Genomic DNA, 24,639 nt, shown 5'->3' on the forward strand with positions numbered 1-24,639 from the left:
GGTTTCCTTAATAATACATTTATTCAAAACTGTCTAGACTCTTTTTAAAGTCTCTGTCTAGACCATCGCTGGAAAGTGATGGTGGAAGGTAGAGGAAGGAGTGTTCAAGTAGGAGTTCAGAGGGTAAGCATTCACATCCAGGCTCTGCTACTTACTGGCCCCAGGATCTGGGCAAATAGCTTAATACACAAGATTAATAGGAGGATTAGATGAGATAATGCATATTTCTGGTCTTTGTATACAATATTGTTCTCAAGAGTCTGTAATCCCATAAGTCTATTATTCACATCTCAGGATGCAGATTTTAATATCATCTGCTCTATCATAATCACTGCACCTGCCAAGGAAGATGGACATAATGGACATAATGTGGGCATGTTAGTTAATCTCCCTGGCTCTCACGTTCATCATCTATAAAATAGAGATGACAACAGTCTCTAGTGTCCACAGTCATTGCTAGGAATAAATTAAATGATACAGGTAAACTGATACCGTGTCAAGCCCATTCAAACACTAAATACACAATATTCTGTTAATATTCTTCATGTTTCTTCCACTGTCTCATGTTTTCTGGTTTAACTCTAAAATTTTATATTCAATTTGTTCACTCTCCCTAAATTGAGATTTCCTCAAAACATTGTCCTTGGACCGCCTGCATCAGAATCAGTTGGTTTTTGATATAGTTTTCTGGCCTATCAGAACTGTAATCTCTCCTTTGATGATCTTGTCTTCCATTTTTTATCTCAGAGGTTCACTTCCATTGTCCTAATCTAAATTACCCAATTTAGCATTGGGTATTTATATGTGGCATTACCCAATTGCAAGCATCATCTCCACTGCAAGTATCCCACCATGATTAATCGCTCCTAAATGGTTAACTCACTCCCTCAAGTACTTGGATTTCAATCCCACTTCATTTTCATGCCCTTTAATCCATCTGGCCCTTTTTCCTTACATTGCTGAACTTCCATGGTCAGCCACCATTAGCCCAGCCTCGAACACATCTTCATCCCTGTCATCCCTCCTATTTGACAAAACACCAAGCCTGCTTAAACCCCACTCTCCCCTGACTGTGGTTCTGAGCCCCTGCAACTGGCCATGGCCAGAGGAAGGGTATAGCCATGCTGACTGACCTCCTTGTAGATTCATCAAGGGAAGCCTGCAGCAGACCCCAGGCCCTTCAGCATCACACCATGCCTTCCTCATCCCTTTTCTTTTCTTTTCTATTCTTCTAAATGATTATTTCTTTTATTTTCCCTTCTTAAACTTTTTTTAAAGGTTTTGTTTATTTGAAAGAGAGATATAGAGCAGGGGCTGAAGCTGGGTGAGGGCAGAAGGGGAAGGAGAGGCAGACTCCCCCTGAGCAGAGAGCCAGATGCCAGGCTTCACCCCAGGACCCTGAAATCATGACCCGAAGCCCAAGGCAGACACAACCAACTGAGCCACCCAGGTATCCCTCTTCTCAAATTTTACATACCTCTCCCCTTACTCAGTGGATGCTTCCCATTTCAGTGAGAAAAATAAAGCAATCAGAAGAAAATGTGCAAAGCTCTCAGTACCTCTTGCCCCCTGACCAACACTTATACCCACATACTCAGCCTCCTGCTTGTACTAGGGGACCTCCCATCCCCTTTCACTGCTCAAAAGCACAATTCACACCTATTTTCAATAACCATGGATTTTCCCTCTGGGGGAACACCCCAATCAGTATACAAGCATGGTGTTATTTACCCATTAGTTAAAAAATAATGCAAAACAAACAAGTAAACACACACACACACACACACACACCCCAAAACTTCTTTTGATTCCAATGCCCTTTTAGCCACCTCAAAATTCCCCTACAGTTTTTCACACAGAGTTCCTCTAGAGTTGCCTGGGCTGGCTTTCTTCAATTCCTCTTCTACCCTCTTGCATGCACTCAGATACACCCAGAACAGCCTCAGTGAAACTGCCCTCCCTACATGTGCACCATCCATCCCTACTTCACTTCTCATCTTCCTCGGGACCTTCAGCATCACTGACCTAGTTGACCACTGGCTCCCTGTACTTCACTTGGCTTTCACTGTACCACACATTCATTTTTTTCCATCTCAAATCCTGCTTCTCTGCTAATTCTGGGTCCTTTGCTAATTCTTTCTCATTTCCTCTATCTTTAAATAGGCTCAGTCCTCAAATCTTTCTCTGTGTACTCTTGCTCCCTTGATAATTTCATGAAATCTTCTGTTTTAAAATACCATCTATATGGTGATAACTCCATATTTTTTTCTCCAGGCTGGATATGCCCTGAACCCCAGAATACACCAAACAGCTTTTTCAATGTCTGTACGCAGATGCCTAATGGACATCTCAAATTTAAATAGTCTGAAATTGCACTTCACATCCTCCCTCACCCCTCAAAATCTGTTCCTTCTTCTTCATTCCAGTTAATAGCAACTCTCTCCTTTTGTTTCTCAAACCGAAAAAAAAAAAAAATGTAGAGTCATCCTTGGCCTCTTTGTTCTCTTAGGCACTATGTCTCATCTGCCAGAAAATACATTTTGGCTCTATGTTCAAAATGTACTTTGATTTGACCATTTTTTATCATCTTCCTTGATGCCATTCTGATTTGATTCACAATTCTCTCCACCCTGTACTTCTTGCTTCCCTACTGGTCTTCCTGTTTGTTCCCTTGCTGCCCCACAGTCAACAGTGGGTTGATCCCCACAGTCCAAGTGATCCTTCTGATAAGCAAACTGGATCATGCTATTCATCTGCTTAATCAGGTTTGGTGACATAATTTGTGGGGCCAGTATACAATGACCCTGGCGAAGGACAAGGAAGTTAATCTCCTTTCCCACATGCCTCTGCTTCAGCCCACAGCGGACAAACAATCCTCAGACGGCAGCCTTTACGCTGAGACATGCTCAGTACTTGGATCCTAGATGGGTAAGACACTCCTGGTGAAGGTTTCTGGGTCTGGCAGCCCAGGAAGAGGAAAGTTACCACCTTGCCTCACCCTGAAATGCCATGGAGCACACACCTGGCTCCAACCCTTCCCACTTCTGTGTCCAGAGATCCACTAAAGGTGGAGGACAATGGTGTTGGGACACAGAGGAGAGTGTGGAGGGGGAGATCAGGCGGGGCTAGAGCACGAGGAGGTGGAGAATAAGTAGCAGAGGATCCATCCAAAGGAAGCAGGGAGGTGAAAACAGAACCACTTGTGAGCTGAGGCTCTAAGCCTTTGGTGTGTGCTTCATTGTCCCATCAGAATTCACTTGCAAAACACAGATTCAGAGTCAATGTTGGCAAATGCCATGCAGTAAAGTGTGAGGCCCTTCTAAGCTTGGAGCCCTGTATGCTTGCACTGGTCACACACTTATGACGCCAGCCCTGGGTTATCTTCATCTGACACCTTCTCATCTTTCACCATAGAAAAAGAACATTTTTCATCTTGGCATGCAAAGCCCTACATAATCTGACTCCTGAGCAACCAGTTTCCTTTAGACCCTATTCATCCATTCCCTCCCTCCTCTGCATCTACCCTGTTTTCTTTATGATACCTCAAATACACCTAGAAGGATGCTGCCCACGGTCTTTGAAGATGCTGTTTGTGCTTTCTGGGATGCTTTTCTCCAAGGATCTGAAAGGTTTATTTCATTTTCTTCAAGTCTTCACTTCACATCCTCATTCATGAGACCCTTTGCCTCCAGCGTGGTCATCCTTATTTTGAATAGAAGTCCTCTCTTCACCTTACTTCCCTTAATCCTTACATCTAGGTGAAGAGAAAGAAGCCAGAATCTTTCACCTATCTAAGGCCCTTACTCAAAAGTCTGCTTTTGAACCTCTCTGAACCTCTCACTCAAGGTTCTACCTTTTTCTGTGGAAGCTAGCGTGGGAGACAGGCTAACCTCCCCATTCTGCAGAAAGCCCACACACTTACCAGTTGGTACTGAGATTATCCTGTAGGTTTCAACTTAGAAGCCATATCAGAATATGCACTAATGTTAACGTGTGCTCCAAAGATTCATATCAGGTGAGGGTGGAAAGCAGACTTTGTTAGGGTTTACCTGGAGTATGTTTCTTTCTTTCTTTCTTCCTTTTTTTTTTTTTTTTAGTTTAAATAATCTCATGTTAGAGAAGGAATACATGGACTCAGGAGAGATGTAAGGAGTAAAACAGAATCAATATTAAATATTTTTATTCAATTTATTTGACCTTGAAAAGATAGAGGTGAAAAATAAAGTAGACCCAGCTATTCCCTATGGTCAGCCAGGAAAATCAGTGGTTAAATATTGATCAAATTAAGGATTCCACTTATGTTATGGTACAAATGGAATATTCGTCAACACCAGTCTGTGGTGTTTTGTTCTAGCAGCCTGAGTAGACTCAGACAGGGTGATTATCCATACTTACATTCCTCTCTTGTGTTTTTGTTTATTAATAAAAATTTTGTTTGAAAAAAAATAAAGTTAACCTTATATTACTGAAGTAACTGAGTGCTATGGAGACAACAGTCTTGATGAATAAGACAGTAGTATATGTACTAGAACCTTTCTCTGGAATCTATTCAAAAAACTATCAAATTGAAGATTTTTCACTTAAGTATCAAACATAAGGGGCTTCACATCCAGTCGTTTCCAATTAGTGCAGAAGAGCTATTTGCTTTTACTTATTGGCCAACAGCCCCTCCTATATACCAGGACACCCTTCACTGCACCATCCCCCAGAGGTGGGGAGATCTCTCTTCTCCAAACATCTGGACTACATCTGTGCCCCACCACAAAACCCATTTTCCTAACTCTTGTCCATTCTTCAGGCTTCAATTTAATGAATAGAAGAACATATGGTTTTTAAATGTAAAAAAAAAAGAGAGAGAGAGAGAAAGAAAGAAAGAAAGAAAGAAAGAAAGAAAGAAAGAAAAATGGAGTGTCCTGGAGGCTCCCTTTGTTAAGCAGTTACCTTCAGACCCCAGGGTGCTGTGATCAACCCACATCCCCATTGCATTAGGATCCCTCTTCAGTGGGGAGCCTGCTTCTCCCTCTCCCTCTGCCCCCCCTCGCATTCTTTCTCAATCTCTCTCTCAAGTAAATAAATAAATCTTAAAAAAGAAAGAAAAATAAAAAGTTTACAACCAAGAGAAATAAAATTATCTCCAAGCCTGTTTTTCAAACACATTTGAAAAAATGCAGACAGGCATCTAACCACCATTTGAAAGAAAGAGTGTCAAATGAGACCCTGGGAGTTTGAAAGACTGCTCCTTGGTATCACAATTCTTATGGGATAAGCTAAGAAGATGTATTTTCCCCTAAAATTATAGAGATTCCTGAAACCTTCAAGATAAAAAGAGTGGCATCACTAATTTTGCTTTTTGGAATGAGTAGTCTAGTAGCAGAGTGGAGAATTAAAGAGAGACCTTGTAAAGGACACTTTATGATGTATAATAGTCTACCAATCTTCCATGTATATACTCTGTGCCCAGAGTCTAACACAGTGTCTGCCATACTAACAGGCACTTGATAAATATTCTGGGAGAAATATTTCCCAGACAAATAACCTGTACCTCTTCTGAAGACCATGAGAACAATAAGCGTGATTTTCAAAAACCTAAGTTCCAAAAGCACAGAGACATCTGGACTGCTCAGAAATCAATAAAAATTGGTTTTTAAGCAAATTTTGGAAAAGTACTATGGAAATTAAAGTTTAGAAGTAAGTTGGGGAAGGAGCAGATTAGTGCTAATGGATACAAGTACCAACAATGACTGCTAGAGGAAATTGGAGGGTTGCATTGCCCCAATATTTTAATTTCCAAATAAGCATAGAAGCCCAAGCTGATTAAAAGCAAATACACTGGGATGCAATTTAGGGTTTAAAGTGAAATGTCTTAAGAGCTGAGAGCACAGGTTTAGATTTGATGTGGAATAAAAGAGGGAGACATGTGTTTCTTTCCATACTTCATAATAGCCTCCAACTGGCAAGGTGTTCTTTGTTTCTGAAGTACATTGGTGAGTCACTGAAGTCTTAAAATGCATTTTCCCATCAGAAACAAACAAACAAACAAAAACAAATGGTGATTAAGTCCCCAAACCGACCAACAAAAACCTGTTTGGCTCTGACATAGTTGAAATGTATATCTGCAATAGAAAGGCAAAAAACGCATCGTTTCCATCATTGTACTCACACAAATTTTAAAATTACTGTAGTCTTGAATAAGAAAGAGTTTATTTTTATTAGATGCTAGTACTTGAGAGGAAAGTCAAATGAAAAAAGCAGATGACCCCCTTAAGGAGAAGGAAATGAATTCCCTCCCTTACCTTCCACCCTGCATGTGACCTGCATTTGGTGACTTGCTGCCAAACAATAGAGTATGGGAAGGGTGGGGTGTAAATTTCCAGGGGCGAAATCTGGTAAACATTCCCTTAGCTAGGTGATTTAGGTCAGCTTTCACAGTGATAAGTCATGTTGATAGCACGTACCCCTAAAAAATGGGATGAGGACACTTCTCGTCTGTGGTCTTCCCCCAAACCTACAACACCAACAACTCCAGTCTAAACATGAGGAAATCATCAAACAAATCCTAATAGAGAAACATTCTTTGAAAATACTCAACCAGTACACTTCAAAACCCTCAAAACCATCAAAAATACAAAAAAAAAAAAAAAGAAAGAAAGAAAGAAAGAAAGAAAGAAACAAAAGTCTGAGAAACTGTCACAACCAAGAGGAAGCTAAGAAAATGAAGATCAAGGGTAATGTGGTATCCTGGATAGGATCCTGGAATAAAAATTAGTGGATAAAATGTTGCAATTCAAATGAAGTTCAAAGTTGGGTTAGTAATAATCTATCAGTGTTGGTTCCTTAGTTGTGACCAATATAACACACTGATGTAAGATGTAACACTGAATGAGAGGTATATATAGGAACTCTCAGTGACATCTCTGTAACATTTTTGTAAATCTAAAACTAGATTAGGAAAAAAACATGTATTTTCTTATATAAGATATAAAAAGAGTTTTATAAAGATATTGAAGGAGACCCTCCCACTCTCAAGAGCATGAGAAATTGACAGCAAAAATTCTTTATTCTAATTTTACTTAAAAACTTATAGTCTTTGTTTTCTATGATGCAGGAACATCACTGGCATTTTTCTTAATATAAGACTTGAGGGAAATAGAAGACAAGAAACAAAACTCATGTTAGACCAGGGGCATGAATAAGAAAAGAGTGGGACAAGATTTTGGTGAAGGCTCAGCTAAGGCATGCTAAGAGAAAAGAACAAGAATTTTATAATAAAGAGATGAAATTGCAAGACTGAATAAAATAAAGCAAAGGAGATGAGCCACCACAGTGTGGGGGGCAGCCAGCCTTGGACTAGTTTGGTATTGAGGGTGGGCTAGACCCTCTGGCCCTGAAGTGCTACAGGAAATTGAGACTCCTCTTTTAATAAATTTATGGCAGTCTGATTTCACCCTGACACTTAGTGAAAAGAACAGCAGTTTTCAAACTACCTACACTCTATGTGAAGATTTATTAGCTACCTTGAAAGCATTGCTGGAGGTGCAGGAGAGAGTTGAACTGGTGGACACAGAGGCACTGGTAGACACTGTTTTTGCACTCTCTACCTAGCTGGCTAGCATGGGTGAGCAATCTTGGATGTGCCATCCTCCTGGTGCCTTCCTAAAGCAGGCAGCATGATCCATTCATGGCACAATACCACCACCTTTCAAAAAACAGTGAACATGCCCTGATGCTTTTACTCTCCATTGCCTAGCCAAAGCCAGCAGGCATGCACAACCCACAAAGGGGACACTCTTTGATTGTGTGGCCCTGGTGGCCAAGGGGCTGGCATTCCTGAGCTCCATGGGAATGTAACAATTAGAAAGACAGTTCTTAACAAGCCACTCCTCCCAGGGCACTGCACAGAAAGCAGACTAAAACACAACTTCAGTACTCCTTTGATAAAGGCATATTAATCTGAAGCTTCAGCTTGAGGGACAGACTTCAGGTTTCCCACATATCTATAGGTGAAGGCGGCCCTCCCGAGGAACATGGGCAAGGAGACAAACACCACCTTTATACAACCCTTTGACCTCACTGCAGCTCAATAAGACCTCCAAGAAAGGAGCTTATACACTCATCTAGTTTTTAGAACTGCCACCCAAGGGACATCTCCTGACCTCCTGGTCTGTAGGCCAGCAGAGATTATGATTACAGTTCTACAAACTGTATATACTTGTATACTTTAAAAGTTGCCACCTGAGGGTCTGGCTTCTAATCAACCTGAAACTTGATGCTAAATGAGATTCCTCTTCCTGGAACACTGACAAATCTTGGCACACCCTCAACAACAGGGTCATATCAAGAATGAATCAAGTGGTTTAAACAATCACAAAAGTTCGAGAGGCAACCAAGAGATAGGGCAAGGTTGAATGAGAAAATCATCACCTACACAAGGTGAGTCCTTCAAGATTGAGGGAGGTAGACAATTCACCTCACACATAGATACAAACCAGAGAATCCAGCAAAATAAGGAAACAGAGAAGTATGTTCCAAATGAAAGAATAAGAACAAAGAACAATGCCAGAAAAAGACCTTAATGATGTAGGGGTGCTTGGTGGCTCAGTGGGTTAAGCTGCTGCCTTCGGCCCAGGTCATGACCTGAGGGTCCTGGGATCAAGTCTCGCATTGGGCTCTCTGCTTGGCAGGAAGCCTGCTTCCCTCTCTTTCTCTCTCTCTCTGCCTGACTCTCTGCCTACTTGTGGTTTCTCTCTTCCAAATAAATAAATAAAATCTAAAAAAAAAAAAAAAACCTTAATGATGTGGAGATAAGTTATCTACCTGGTAAAGGTTTCAAATTAATGGTCATAAAGATGCTCACCAAATTTGGAAGAAGAATGTATAAATACAGTGAAAACTTCAATAAAGAGATAGAAGATATTAGAACCAAACTGAAGTCACAGAGCTGAAGAATAAATAACCAAACTGAAAATATACTGTAGGGACTCAACAGCAGACTGGATCAAACAGAAGAATGAATCAATGTGCTGGAAGACAAAGCAATGGAACTCACCCAGATAGAGTAGCAAAAAGAAAACAAGAATTTTAAAAAATGAAGATAATTTAAGGGACCTAAAAGACAACATCAAGTGGAATAATATTTGAATTATAGGGGTCCCACAAGGAGAAGAGAGAGAGAAAGGGGCAGAAAATTTATATGAAGAAATAAGGGTTGAAAACTTTCCTAACCTGAGGAAGGAAACAGACATTCAAGTCCAGGAAGCCCAGAGAGTTCCAAATAAGATGATCACTAAGATATCCACACCAAGACAAGACATTATAATTAAAATTTCAAAAGTCAAAGATAAAAAGAGAATCTTAAAATCAGTAAGAGAAAAACAAATTGTCACATTCAAGGGAAGCCCCATAAACCATCAGCATATTTCTCAACAGAAACTTTGTACATCAGAAGGGAATGGCATTTCATACTCAAGATGCTAAGAGGAAAAAAAATATTCCAACCAAAAATACATTATCTGGCAAAATTATCATTCAGAATTCCAGACAAGAAAAATCTAGAAGAGTTCATCGCTACCAAACTTGCCTCACAAGAAACATTAAAGACTTTTTTTAAGCTGAGTAAAAATAGCACTTATTAATAGCAAGAAAACATATGAAAGTGGGATGCCTGGGTGGCTCAGTTGGTTGGACGACTGCCTTCGGCTCAGGTCATGATCCTGGAGTCCCGGGATCGAGTCCCGCATCGGGCTCCCAGCTCCACGGGGAGTCTGCTTCTCTCTCTGACCTTCTCCTCACTCATGCTCTCTCTCACTGTCTCTCTCTCAAATAAATAAATAAAATCTTTAAAAAAAAAATATGAAAGTAAAAACCTCTCTGATAAAGATAATTATATAGTAAAGGAAATGTATTATTTATTTAATAAAGTTACTATAAAGGTTAAAAGACAAAGTAGTAAAATTAACAAAAACTATAATAATTAGTTAAGGGATATGTAAAATTTTAAAAAATGTAAAATATGACATAAAAAAAAACCATGGTGGGGGAGTTAAAATGTAATATTTTGGAATGAGTTCATATTTAAGTTGCCATCAACAAAATAGACGGCTATATACATAGGATGATACATGTGATCCTCGTGGTAAGCATAAAGCAAAAACTTATAATGAACACACAAATGAAAATAAGGAAGAATCTAAACATAACACTAAAGAAAGTCATCAGACCACAAGCAAAGAGAGAAACACTAGGAACAAAGAGAAACTATGAAAACATCAAGAAGATAATTAACAAAATGGCATTAAGTACATCAGTTATCACTTTGTTAATGAATTGAAACATATATATTTGCTGAATGGATAAACAAACAAACAAACAAAAACCAACAAGGCATACCTACATACTGCCTACAAGGAACTTCCTTAGTGGTAAGGACATGCAAAGGTTGAAGGTAAATGGATACAAAAAGATATTTCATGTAAATGGAAACAAAAAGAAAGCTGGAATAGCTATACTTATATCAGACAAGACAGACTTAAAAGACTGTAATAAAAGACAAGAAAGGGGGCATTATATAATAATAATGGAGTCAAACCAGCAAAAACATATAACATTTATACATACGTACACCTAACATAGGACCACCAAAATATGTAAAGTAGATATTAATAGATCAAAGGGAAAAATTGACAGCAATACAACAATAATAGGTTTCCATCAAAAAAGTTTCCACAATGGATGAATGGGTAAAATAAAAAACACCCACCCACCAACATCCCCATGAACACACAGTAAAAATCAGCCATAAAAAGGAAAGAAATCTAGCCATTTGTAACGACATGGATGGACCTTGAGAGAATTATGCTAAGTAAAATCTGACAAAGTAAATTCAGACAAAGACAAAGACAAATACTGTATGATCTCACTTATATGTGGAGCTTAAAAAACAAAACAAACAAAACCTAGACTCATAGATGCAGATATTAGTTTGGTGGTTACCACAGGGGATAGGGTTTGAGGGTGGAATGGGTGAAGTAGATAAATACAACTTCCATTTATAAAATAAGTAAAGCAAGAGGATATAATGCATACTATGGTGAACATAGTCAATAATATTATACTAACTTTGTATGGTGACAGATGATAACTAAACTTATTGTGATGATTATGTCAAATAACTATGTTTTATATTTAAAACTAGTATGATGTGGGGCGCCTGGGTGGCTCAGTGGGTTGGGGCGCTGCCTTCGGCTCAGGTCATGATCTCAGGGTCCTGGGATCGAGTCCCGCATCGGGCTCTCTGCTCAGCGAGAACCCTGCTTCCCTCTCTCTCTCTCTCTGCCTTCCTCTCCGTCTACTTGTGATCTCTCTCTGTCAAATAAATAAATAAAATCTTTAAAAAAAAAAAAAACTAGTATGATGTATGTCAATTACATTAAAAATTTAAAAAATATTAAAAATTGCTTACTGATCTTTGAAGAGGCCAGAAGGAGGCCAAAGGATTAACTAACTATGTCCAAGTTGTTCAATATCATGTGTGGATTGTGACAAAAACTCATAGAAGAAAAAAGACCCTCAGTTTTTTAAAATAGTACTACTTCATAACTCAAAATCAAAACAAACAAAAAATGTCACCAGAAAGCCACCTGAGTTAGATAGGACTCTCTCATTTCTTTACTAAAATTTTAACTTAGGAGCACTGGGTAGCTCAGTTGGTTGTACATCTGACTCTTGATTCCCTCTCAGGTCGTGATCTCAGGGATGTGAAATCCAGCCCTGTGTTGGGCTCCATGCTCATCAGGGAGTCTGTTGGAGATTCTCTCTCTCCCTCTACAGCTCCCCGCTCTCTTAAACAAATAGACTCTTTAAAAAATAAAATAAAATAAAATTTTTAACTTATTTGGACTCCTACTTTAATTTCATGAGTTCAGATTATCCTTCTACTTTAAAATCTTTTTCCTTAAGAAAGAAAGATTTAATTTTTGCTGACATCTAGTGTGCTTTGGAATGTTAAAAAATGGTGGCTGTTTGAGTCAGGAACAGCCTATCTGATGAATATATAGATGTAGAAAGCCTTATTGACAGACAGATAGCTGGTCTACCAAGACAAGCCTCCAGTACTAAGTCAATAGGCATTTTTGGAGAGCTGAGAAGAAATTTCCTACAAGTCAAAAAACCTCCTGTTTCTAGTGTGTAATACTTATTAGTATTTTATACTCAAACAGTTTTTTCAGAAATAATATTTAGCTTGATGTCATTGTGCTGTACTGACACCAGGAATCAGTCTAATGTGGGCTTGATAAGAGCACAGAGGCATATTAAAATGAATATTATATTTGACCATCTTTAGTTTTACCATTACATAAAAGAAAAGAAGGTCTTAAAGGTTGCAGGCAGTTAAGAGAAGTATTATTAAAAGGAAACAAAAAGAGTAAAAATATTCTACAGTAACAATGGAGCCAAAAGAAACACTTCATTGTTATTTTTATGAAATATAGATGATAAACAGTAACTGTTTAATTGTCTTATTGTCTTCATATATTCCTTGTTTTACAGTCTTACATTTATTTATATTAAGAATATACAATATGAGCTATGAAATTTAAATATCCAAGAGTTAAAATAAATTATTCTCAATAAGGACAGAAATATTGTTATATTTTCTCACATATCATTTAATTAGTCCTACTATTAAATACTACTACTTGCCTCTGTTAACTAGTCCTATTGTTTTGTGCAAATAATAGCATGAATGTAACAGAAAGTAAATGATATAAACATAATTTTATTTATTTTATTATTTTTTTTTTGAGAGAGAGAGAGAGAGTGCACACATGTGAGAAAGGGAGGGGCAGAGGGAGAGAGAGAGAATCCCAAGCAGGCTCCATACCCAGGGTTGAGCCCCATGTGGGGCTTGATCACAGGACCCAGAGATCATGACCGAGCTGAAATCAAGAGTCAGATGCTCAACTGACTGAGCCACCCATGTGCCCCCAAAAACATAAATTTAAATGAACATCTATTTTTCATATTTTATATTAAAGCAATAACACATGTATACAATTCTTTTTCAGTGAGAGTACCCTTCCTTACAACAGACAGAAAGAGCAACCAGGAGCTAGATGAGGCAAAAATGATCCTCCCTATAGAGACTTCTGAGGGGACATAGTGCTGCAATTTCTTTTCTTTTACTTTGTTTTTCTTTTTTATTTTTCTCTTTTCATTTCCTTTGCAAACATGCAAAAATATATTTGGTCAATGTTCATCACACTCTGTGGACCAGTAAGTGCAAGAGGCTAAAAGAAAATTAATCCCAGGGCATCTGGGTGGCTCAGTGGGTTAAGCAACTGACTCTTGGTTTCAGCTCAGGTCATGATCTCAGGGTCAGAATTCTGTCCTCCAGAACTATGAGGATCAATTTCTGTTATTTTAAGCTACCCACCTTGTGGTAAATTATTAAGGTAGCCCTAGGAAAGTAGTATACACATCTACCAAAATTATGCAGGGATGGAGTCATAATGATATAATCATATTACTATCATTTTTTTAAAATTCATCATGAATTTGTTATTGTTTCCCTCATTCCAGGTGTCAGAACCTGGAATTATTCCTTCCTTCCTTTCTTCCTTCCTTCCTTTTACAGAGAGAGAGAATATGAATGTGGAAGGAGGGGCAAAGGGGAAGAGAGAAAGAGGATTTTAAGCAGGGGCTTGATCTCACAACCTTGAGATCATGACCTGAACTTAAATCAAGAGTCAGATGTCTGCTTAACCAACTTTGCCACCCATGGGAACTGGGGTTCATTTTCTTTTAGCCTTTTGCTCTCACTGGTCCATAGAGTATGATGCACGTTTGACTAAATATGTTTCTGCATATTTGCAAAGAAAAGAGAAGTTGGAAAAAAGAAGGAAAGAGCACAGTAAAGATGAAGAGAAAACTAATGTTTTAATAGAAGGAGGGGTACAAATGAGTGTATATGCATGTATTTGTGTGCATGCTTGTGTTGCACATCACTGCTTAAATCACAGGTCATAAAACAAATTGGAAATAAAGTGACTTCCTTGTTGCATAAGTTTCTATATGAAACATACACTTTCAGAGCCAACCATATTATTAGATACAGTATCCTTATTTTATCTAGTACCAGGTTTTTTTCAGATCTATTTTGTAGGTCCTTTAAGGTTGGAAAAATGTTTTTACATGTTTTCTGGACTAGTAAGAAATCATATCTTTAATGAAAGTAATTTTGTATAACAAAGTAACATGTAAAATAGACTTTGATGATCAACTAAAGAGAGGGTATTGTGGTCCTTTAACACATTTATAGACTTTGTTCATCTATTTTTATTACACCCTTCCCATCTTCCTCTCCTTTCCCTCTTTCTTTGCCTCTCTGTTTTCTTTTCTTTTTGCATCTTCAGATAATCAAGTGAAGTTATATGTGATCTGTGTTGACCTGGCTCATGTAAGTAATATTCTATTTTGAAATTTTGTCTTCTAATTGTCCTGGATACCAAGTAAAATTATCTTTAAACCCCAGTGATAATTTCCTTCACAGAAAAGTTACTAAAATAAAAAAACTAAGAAATAGAAAATTAATAATACCATTGTTAAAATAAATAAGAGAGTATTTTTTAAAAATTTTTTTATTTTTCAGTTAGTTAACATACAGTGTAATATTAGTTTCAAGTATACAATTTAGTGATTCAACACTTCATACATCACCTGGTGCTCAGCACAAATGCCCTCCTTGATCCCCATCAGCCATCCTCCCACCCATCTCCCTTTTGGTAACCACCAGTTTGTTCTTTATAGTTAAGAGTTGGCTTCTTGGTTTGCTGAGAGTATTTTTAATAAAAATACAAAACTGGAATTTTAGTAAAGAAGTAACATCAATGGGTTTTTTTAAAAAATAGTGACTTTGGAATAAACTACTAAGTTAAGTCTAACTCTAATTCATGAATAAACAAAAATATAGATCAATTGAATTCAAATTCAACAAAATAAATCTCCTTAAATTCTTCCTGATTTTTGAGTCTGTCACTGTTCTGCATGGTTCTGAAAATACAAAAGTTTAAGTTTTTGTTTTTTGTTTTTTTGTCTTGTTCTTTAAGTAGGCTTCACACCCAATGTGGGGCCTGAATTCACAACCCTGAAATTAAGAATCACATGCTTGGGGCACCTGGGTGGCTCAGACTCTTAAGTGCCTGCCCTGGGTTCAGGTCATCATGCCAGAGTCCTGGGATCCAGTCCCTCGGAACCAGCTTCTCCCTCTCCCCTTTGTTCCTGCTCTCCCTTACTAGCTCTCTCTCACTCTTACGCTCTCTCTCAATTAAATAAATAAAATCTCTAAAATTAAAAAAAAAATCATATGCTCTTTTACCTGAGCCATCCAGAAGTTTCAGTTTCATAACCAAGAGAGGGTCTAATGAGACTGAAGCATCTCTTCCCTGGGAGCCAGGAAGGCTGGGTTCTAAATGCTGTATAAACCAGGATCCCCTTTTATGTGGCTGTAGCTTTTGGGGATTTTGGTTAATAGAGAAAGAAGTGGACACAATGTTTCCTATGTTTCTGGATCACAGAAATATAGGAAACTTCTGTGATGTCATTTTTCTAGCCAGCATCATGGGGACAAGGGTTTTTTGTTTGTTTAAAAGATTTTAACCCACTAAGCCATGCAGGTGTCCCCCCACTTTTTAAAGATTTTATTTGTTTATTTGACAGACAGAGATCACAAGCAGGCAGAGAGGCAGGCAGAGAGAGAGGAAGGGAAACAGGCTCCCATTTGAGCAGAAAGCCCAATGTGGGGCTCAATCCCAGGATCCTGGGATCATGACCTGAGCTGAGGGCAAAGGCTTGTTTAAAAGATTTTATTCATTTATTTAGAGAGAGAGTGCGTGAGTGGGAGGAGGGGCATAGGAGGAAGAGGGAGAGAGAGCAACTCTCCAGCACACTCCATACTGAATGTGGAGCCCAATGTGGGGCTTGAACTCACAACCCTGTGAAAATGACTGCGCCAAAATCAAGAGTCAGCGGTTTAACTGACTGGGCCACCCTGGTGCTCCTCATGGGGATAAGGTTTTGATGGTCTCCAACATTAGTCAAGTAAATAGTGTTGGCCATGGCTATATATTCACTCACCACAATATTCCCTCATCTTTTTCTAGTCTAGACTTTCTTTGCCCTCCTGCAGTGCCCTCTCATTGCCACAACAACCCACATCTGAATAGAAGTGACTTGAGCATTATTAAGAGAAAACACAAGTGTAACTTTAACTGCCAACTCTGCTTTGGACAACTCATCCCATAATTTTCTTGTGAGTTCTTGTCATCAACATCTAGAGCAGAAATGTTTACAGTGTATCTGGTCTTATTCCCACTTTGGAACCAAGGGAGGTTACACTACCTATCTTATCCTTCAATCCCCCATACTCAGAATCTAAGAGACATGCAAAGTCTGAACATGCAAAGGTGAAGGCATGATCTTCTACAACAAAACAAGGTACAAGTTATCAGCAGTTTGTCCTATTCAGTAAAGAAGGAAATACAGAAAAATGAAATGCTAACCTATGCCTAGTGCTCAAGAACAGACAAGTAAGTACTACTCAAGCATGTGTTGGTTAGCATGGCTCCACATCGTTAAGCCCAGATCACCACCAATTCTGGCCAAAGTTCCTTTACCAGTCCCCTCTTTGCCACTTGTTCTACAGTTAACTTGAACCATTTCCACTCACCTTGTGTTTTCTACTCCACTTATGTGACCATGAGGGAGGTACCCTCAGTGTTTGGGTATCTCACTCTTCATATTCATGCAGCTCCTACATGAGGGGGATTTCCTGGGGAAAGAGAAATGATGCAATAGCTCTGCCTTCTAGGATCTATTACTTCTAGAAACTGGCATCTCTCTTTCTGACCAGGAGCTGATCATCATGCACGTAGTACAAATCATCACCAAGCATGGTCTGAGTTTTTAAAATCAATTACTCCATTAATTCCACAAACACTGCATGCATACTTTCTAAATGTCTGCAGGTGTGATCTGTATAGCAGTCTGCAGTATGTGAGCATAGTGGTACCTTAAGTGAGTCCAGACCTTAGGACTCACTTAAGCCATGATTAAGTGGGTGATTATGGCCATGATTTCATTCTGGACTGGAATTCTGGGTGCTTCCCTTGGGAATGTTTTTTTCTGTGAACAACATTGCTTGAGCTCTGAAAATAAATTGGAGATACTACAGCCTCTTTGTGTGATGGCTGTGAAACTGCTATAAAAATTATGGATAGTAACTTGTTCTATCTATCTGTCTATCTATTGATGTATCGATCTATGATGTATCAATACATCAATCTATTGATGTATCTACTAGGGGCCAGGTTTAGTTGTGTGTGGTAACCTGGCCCCTGATAGATGAGCATAAAAGATGGAGGATGTATGAATCATTCCTTCAAATTGCTTTAAGTCTAGTATAGCAAACACACATAAATACCAGTAACAGGATGAAAAATTCATTAGTGATACATGTATGATAGAATCAGGATTTATAGTAGTGCATAATTAACTCTCTGGAATCAGGGATGGCTTTGTAGAGGAGATGATGTTTGATGAGTGTTCCTAAAGAATTAGTAGGAATTCTTCAGGCAAGCAGAGAGGGAAGTGCAGTCCAGGCAGAGCCAGCAGAATTTGTAAGAGTGAAGAGGCAAGAAATAGTATACCATATTTGCTTAACTATATGCAATTATATTTCACAAGAAGATAAGGATATAGGAACAAGAGAATTGTCAAAACTAAATGAAATAAACTCAAGACAGCTAGTGAAAAATGGGTCTACTAAATCTTTGTTGTTGTAACATGTATGCTTTTGGTATTAATATGACGGAATTCTGTTCCATGGCCCTTGCTCCCCATTACCTTCAGTCCTCCTGTAGATTGGCTCCCTGGGCTTCCATCATTCAAAGAAAATGTAGAAAGCAGGTCCTGAAGTGCCCAGAGACCCCATGCTCACCTCTCATCTCCTCCTCCCAAATCACTTTGGCACCAAGAGCTCCCTTTGAAGTCTGAGAGAGTACTGGGCCCTGTTCCAGAGGCTGCTGATTTCCTTTTTCCTAATTAAGTTTCCAAGTTCCTTGAGAAAGAGTATAATAGCAAACTGAGGTGATTCATGCATGCCTCAGAAAATATGAAGGTGTGGAAGGCAGTGGAAATGGGAACTCCCTATTATTTGTCTAATAAAACTGGAAGTAATTGAAAAACACAATGGCTTTACATTTCAACTTAACTTCAGAAATTATATGTAGATTTAAATTGTTCTTAATTATTCTGATAAAAAGATATGAATAAATATAAAAAAATTAAAATAAGAAATACTGGAATAATTCCCTTTTCTCTTATACTTGAGCTTATATACATTTAAAAAATAAAAACCCAAACGAAAAAAAATAAACAAAACCACCAAACTCTCTTCCAGAATTATAATAGGTATTTAATGTTTTAATGGTTCTGCTGCTTCCAAAATCATCTGGTGCATGTTATGGATAAATTATGGAAACATAATAAAATAAACCACTTGTCAGGAAGAATAAAGATAATCTTTTACATAAACAATCTCAGAAGAATTTGAATTCAATTAAATTAAATTGAATCATGACAAATTTTTTAAGGTGGTGATAATCAGACTTTTGTAAGTAAAACATCCACCAAAATATATAGATATTATTTTGGACATTGGGCGAATATTAAGGAATTGCATAAATATATTCAAAATGTACAGAAGATTGATGTGAATAATTAAATTAAGGAGCATAAAAAGACTAACAACATAATTCCTCTACTCCAATGCAGTTTTTATTTCCTAAATTTATCAAGGTTAGGTCTAACTCTCTGCTTCACATAGGAACAAGAACAAAAAGAATTGTAGTCTCCCATGAAATAATTCTCAGAAGGCAGATTCAGATGGGATGCTTGGTTCATTTTACCATGCAAGAGACATGCAATGGATATTAAAGGTTCCCCAATAACTCAAAAGTTCCTGGACTTGATTCCTGAGCAAATGTTCCATCATGTATTCGACACAAGTATGTTTTTGAATAGGCAAGTTATACACAAAATGGACATGTGCCTTATTCACATGGATTCCAGTTCTAGTTGAGCAGGATGTCATTGAGTCCAAGGGCACAGAGGTCAATTGGACTCTGTTTTTTGCAATAAAGGATTAGGTTTCCTGCTTGTGGGGAGTACTGTCTTCTCTGAATCAAGAAAATAGGGAGTTGACAGCTTTTTTCATAGGCGATAGGCATAGGTCCAGGAAATACTTTGTGGAGAGGAAGAGGATCTGGCCAGAGTGGGAGTGAGGGAAGTCAAGAATTGTTACTGCCATGGTTCTGGGATCAACAGTGGGAATAGAGATAAGCTCTAGACTCCTGAGTGTTGTGTTGCACTTGAACCCTGAACCATATTGATAATCAAAATTAGCTGAAGCCCTGCAGGTACCTAATTATACCAAAGTGTTCTTGCCAAATCATCCTCAGGGATAGTTATGCTTCCAAGTGTGTCAGAAACATAGGTGTAAAGACCTGGAAGAAATGCAGAATGTGGAGAAGAGGACAATGATCTTCACTCAGGAACACTGTATTGATGACCATGCAGTTAGCCACTACTTGGGATCAGGACAGATTTACTCACTCTTGGCCACCAATGAAAGGGTATGTCAACACTTAAAAAAATAGGAATTGTCTATGGTTGTGCTTTCCAAAGAAGTGAATAAGTTCAGATGAAACCAATGAGTGAAATGGACTTGTATTTTGAAATTTTAAAAACAAAAAACTCAAGTACACTACTTAGCTTGTGATGAAAGAACACTGTAAAAATCGTTGAAGGTGCCTGTAACATAGAACAAATTATTGACAAAATTTCACCATTAAGAAACCTTGAGTAGTATTCAAATTTTATTATATTGGTAACAACTATAGTATATCCAAGGTGATTTATTCAAGTGTGTATTGTTGGGAAAGACTCAACCGAACAAAACTCAATACCTTGTGGCATCCTACCCATCATCTAAATGTTATGGACAATAGAGGCAACAATTTTCTTCCAGAATAATGATAGCCAAACGAGACAGGATCAAAGTGATCAGAATTAACTCAATAAATACTTGTCAGTATAAAAATACTTTCCTATTCCTCTATAGATCTTTTTACCCTAACGAATTTTAAAGATATCCTATTTGTTTCCAGACTTATGCAGATTTTTTTGGAATGATTTATTTACTAAAAGTACCTCAGTTAAATATGTAAACACATATGTGACTATGTACCTCCCCATCCAGACTCTCTTATATCAAATATCTACATGAAGTGCTAGAAATTTTGAAAGCAGAAAGAGAAATGCCCTTTTTATTTGTTAAAATTGGATACCCCATTCTTCAGTTTGTGCCTTCTGTTCCCTTTACAGATAAATCTTTTCTAGTTACTCATTCAGTCATTCTTCCCTGCACTCCACTCACATAAGCGACTTGGGAATTACTCTCTTCTTGAAAAGCCTGAAAACTATAATTCCCAAGCACAATCTCTAAAGTCAGAGAGTGCAGTTGGTACCCTCACTACTTGATCAAAATGAAAACAATACATTTGAAAGGGTATAGAGGTCAAAATACATTCCCTGTGTTGTTGATCCTCAGAGGATGAACACACTGATCAGACAAACAGGTGTGGTGAAGGCTAGCTCCCCTGCCTCCAGAAGTAATAAGCCACAAAAGGAAAGCATTCTTTATCAGTAGTGGGAAAGAAATAGATTAGTTAGGGCTCATGTAAGCCTGAAAATCAAATATAGTATGACAGAGAATTAATATTATACACAATTAATGGGAAAACCTGGTAATGAAACAGAGCTGATAGCTAGTCACAATGAGGTGGTTTAGGATACTGAATATTGACACCAAATAACCAGACTATACTCTGGGATTCGAGTTAAAATCCATTCCAGGCCCTACTGTAACAGTACAAAAGGAAATTATATTTCTGAAGAACTAATATTATGTCATTATTTGTCTACTTGGATTCTTTAAGGAACCACTTGAATTATTACATTTTGGGACACAGAGAAACAAAGATAAACTTCTGAGAGAACTGTATGGTTTTCTGTTGGGAAATATGGAACATGGTTAGTCAATAATCACTCCTGAATCTGATTTTTAAAAGCAAAATGGTTTTACTTCAATTCTGAAATTAGCATCATTGCAACATATAGACTTTGTATTAAGCAAATGACTACTGTGAAGATAAGACAAGTCCAGACAAACATTTGGTCTACAAGGAAACATCAAGAGAGCTTGGGTAATATCAGGGTCTGGATCTGACATTTGAAAGCTCCCATGTGTATGTAGAACTAAGACTTTTCAGGTTCATTTTTCTAGTTAATTTTCTCCAACCTCTATACTTTTTATTTCTGATCATAGCAAGAGGCAGATGCCAAATCTTATAAGAAAGGCTGTTCACAGGGTATTTCTAGCCTGTCTGAAAATAGGAAGTGCTAGAAATTCATAAGGAAGTCAGTTCTTGTTAGCTTTCAGATTCAATTTTTGCAGACCAAAGTGATTTGGATAATTAAAGCCTGGGATAAAACAATAAAATCATAATTATTAGCAAAGGTGATGCTAATCAGTGTGATGAGGCAGTTGAGTGTAATGAAAGACCACTGATCATGGATTAAGAAACCAAGAATTTCCTTTAAGTCTGAAATTTGCCGTGAGATCTTGGACAAATCATTTAACTTCTTTTAGGCACAATTTTGCAATCTTTAAGATGAAAAGTTTAGACTAAACCAGTGGTTCATATATTTAACTGCATAATAGCTTATTCAAAATAAATATTATGTGGACATCAAATAGTAAAAATGGATAAAAATGGAAGCACTCTTTGAAGCGAGGACAGTTGTCACATAGTATGTGTTCATTAAATTCTTCTTAAATGACTCTCAAACTCCTTTAAGAGGCAAGTGGGAAACTCCCACAGAGTATCCCAGTTAAATTATTTGTGAAAATTTGAATAAGGAGTTAAGGCCTTTCTGACATAGAAATATCCAAAGAGAAATATATAGAAACCTTAGGAAAATTACTGCTAAAATGGAGTATATGTATGATCTTTCTTAGATAACTAGAAGATTGCAGCCATTATCATGCTTTGTTTGCCAGAAACAGAAAGCATGAGGCAAACTGATTTGAGCAAATTGAGTAATATACTCGTTAATGTAACTAAATCATAGTAGACTTAGCTTCAAGAAAGGCTTAATCCAGAGGTCCTGGTTGTTAAGCTTGGGTTTTCTTTTGTTGCATTTCCTTGGCATCGGCTTCCTCTATGTATGTTCATGATCTGGACCAACTCCCTTCCTGGTAGTATCATAGCATCAGTTCAGATCTTAAATCTACAGCACACCATGTAGAGAAAGAAACTATCTCTTTCTGGTAGCCCCCAAAGAAGAAGAGGCAGTTTCTTTTCCAGAGGTCCCTCAGTAAGCATCTCAGTCTTATTGGCCCAAATGTTAACATGTGTTCAGTCATAGAAAATCCCAGAGAGATGGAACACAGCGATGGAGCTAAGTCAAGGCTCACCCCTTTGGTGGGGCATGAGGGCAATCCCACCCAAAGGACACAGCTCAGAATTAATAGAGAAGAAAGAAAAGTCTTTCAACAAATATCCAGTCCAGTTCAGCTATTAACATCATTAATTTAAGGCATCACCATGTTTCTCCATATAGATCAAGTGAAATATTTTTTGGAGGAAAAAAATGTATCCCTACATCTGAACATTATTCTCTCATGTCATCTTATTGAAAGTCATATGGACCATGAGCTATTGAGTGGAAGGACAGGGTCTTAATTCAAAGTACTTAGGAGCTAAGTTGAGTGTATCAAAAATATACACAGACTACAAATTCACAGCACAAGTCTTTATTTGTTCTTTATTTACCTATCATTCTAGCAAAGTACTTAGTATTACAAATGAATGGATTACATATTAAAGAGCTTTAAACTCATAATGTTATTAATGTATTGTTTTGATATTCTTCATAAATAATTATGGGACCCTCATAATTTCATGTGAAGAAATCTGGGAGATAAAATTAGCACTTACTGAAAAAAAGAGAAGTACATGGATAATAAACGTTGGGATAAAAGAGCAGATTCACTGGCAAAGCTTCATGATGAGGAGCCCATTGACATCACACTCGGTCAGTCACCTGCGTGGAGGAAAGAAAACACATGCTTGCCTCAGGAACAGCCCAGCATAAGTCCAAGAGGCAGTTAGTAAACATACTCACTAATTCTAAGGACTAATCCCCACTTTATATGAAACCCAATCAGCTTGCTCATACCCTGAAGATGAACTAAATTGGGATTTTTAGTTACACTAAAAAAAAAAAAAAATCACGGGTTACTAAGACTTTATCCAAACCACACATGCAAGAGATAACCCGTTGAAAACCAGCCTTTTTCTCTAAGTTTTATTAGGTGATGTGAGAAAGTCTAAGGGCGAGTTGAAATGTGAAGAACTTTATTTTCTTTTTTGCAAATATGATATGTTTGGTATAGAATTCTACAGCAGATATAAATATCTGGCTCCTTGAAGATATTAATTGGTCTTATTATGTAGGAAAATGGCAGGTAGGAGAATGGCAGGTACTGATATGGGAACTGCTGTTAAAAATCCATAGACAATGTACACACTTCTTTGAATATGTAGTTCAAAATAGTGAGAAAGTCTTGAACTGTGTGGTGGCAGAATGCCAAAGAAATATACAGAAGCATTATGCCAGAGAGAGGGGAAATGGTCCTTGGTTGGAGAACTTTAGAGTCCCTGGAGGGGCCAAAATGTGCTCATGAGCATTGGGTACACCTTGGTGATAATGGGTGATGAGTAGGGGGCCTGGTGAAGCCCCCACAACAATCCTGCTCCTCCTCTAGAGAGGGATGTATTAAGTGGAGTTTTGGTCTCCTGACCTAGGAGGGATTTAAAGCTTTGCTAATGTTTGCTAAAGACTTCGCCCTATTTTAAGTGACTAAAATCCTGCAGATTTCAATATTACAGCTTTATAAGCAGCAGCACAGGTAACATCAATGCAGGCACATGAGACCCTGGTTTCTCAGCTGGCTCCTTGACTGACCAGTAAGTGACTTCCACAATAAAATCTTTCTGAGCCTTGGTTTTTCTGTCTGTGTAGTAAAGAGATCAATACACTGGCTGCAGAGTTTTCAAGCTTTTAAATGAAACACATGTAAAGTATCTGACGGGATATCTGGTGAAGGGCTATTTGGAAAATGCTCATTCTCTTCCATTTCCACCTGTATTTCATTCCAACATAGATTACTTTCTGATTTTGAGCCAGTGGTGCTGGGTTGAGAGGATTGAGAAATAAAGCTGAAGATAAAAGCAAAGCAAAGAGCTCAGGTGAGAGATTTATTATTTCATTTTTGGGGGATGGATTATTGGGATATTTCAGGACAAGAGAAAATCCCTGCTTTATGTTTGCTATAAATGAGATAGTTCTTGAGCCATAGGCTTTCTTCCTGGTTCATAAACCTCTTGGATGGCAGGCAGAAGAGCGATCAGAGAGGATTTGGGGTGACACCGAAGCCAGGAGGACAGCTTGAAGAAG

General features: G+C 37.9%; 1 long non-coding RNA gene across 1 annotated transcript; it reads left to right on the forward strand.

Moving 5' to 3' along the window:
- LOC125097126 (uncharacterized) lies at nucleotides 1–24,432 on the forward strand. The gene is made up of 3 exons (XR_007126505.1): nucleotides 1–123; nucleotides 24,072–24,149; nucleotides 24,347–24,432. It is a non-coding gene; the product is annotated as an uncharacterized LOC125097126 (long non-coding RNA).
- Nucleotides 24,433–24,639: the final 207 nt, after the last annotated feature.

This window comes from Lutra lutra, chromosome 4 (genome assembly GCF_902655055.1).
Source record: "Lutra lutra chromosome 4, mLutLut1.2, whole genome shotgun sequence".
NCBI lineage: Eukaryota > Metazoa > Chordata > Mammalia > Carnivora > Mustelidae > Lutra > Lutra lutra.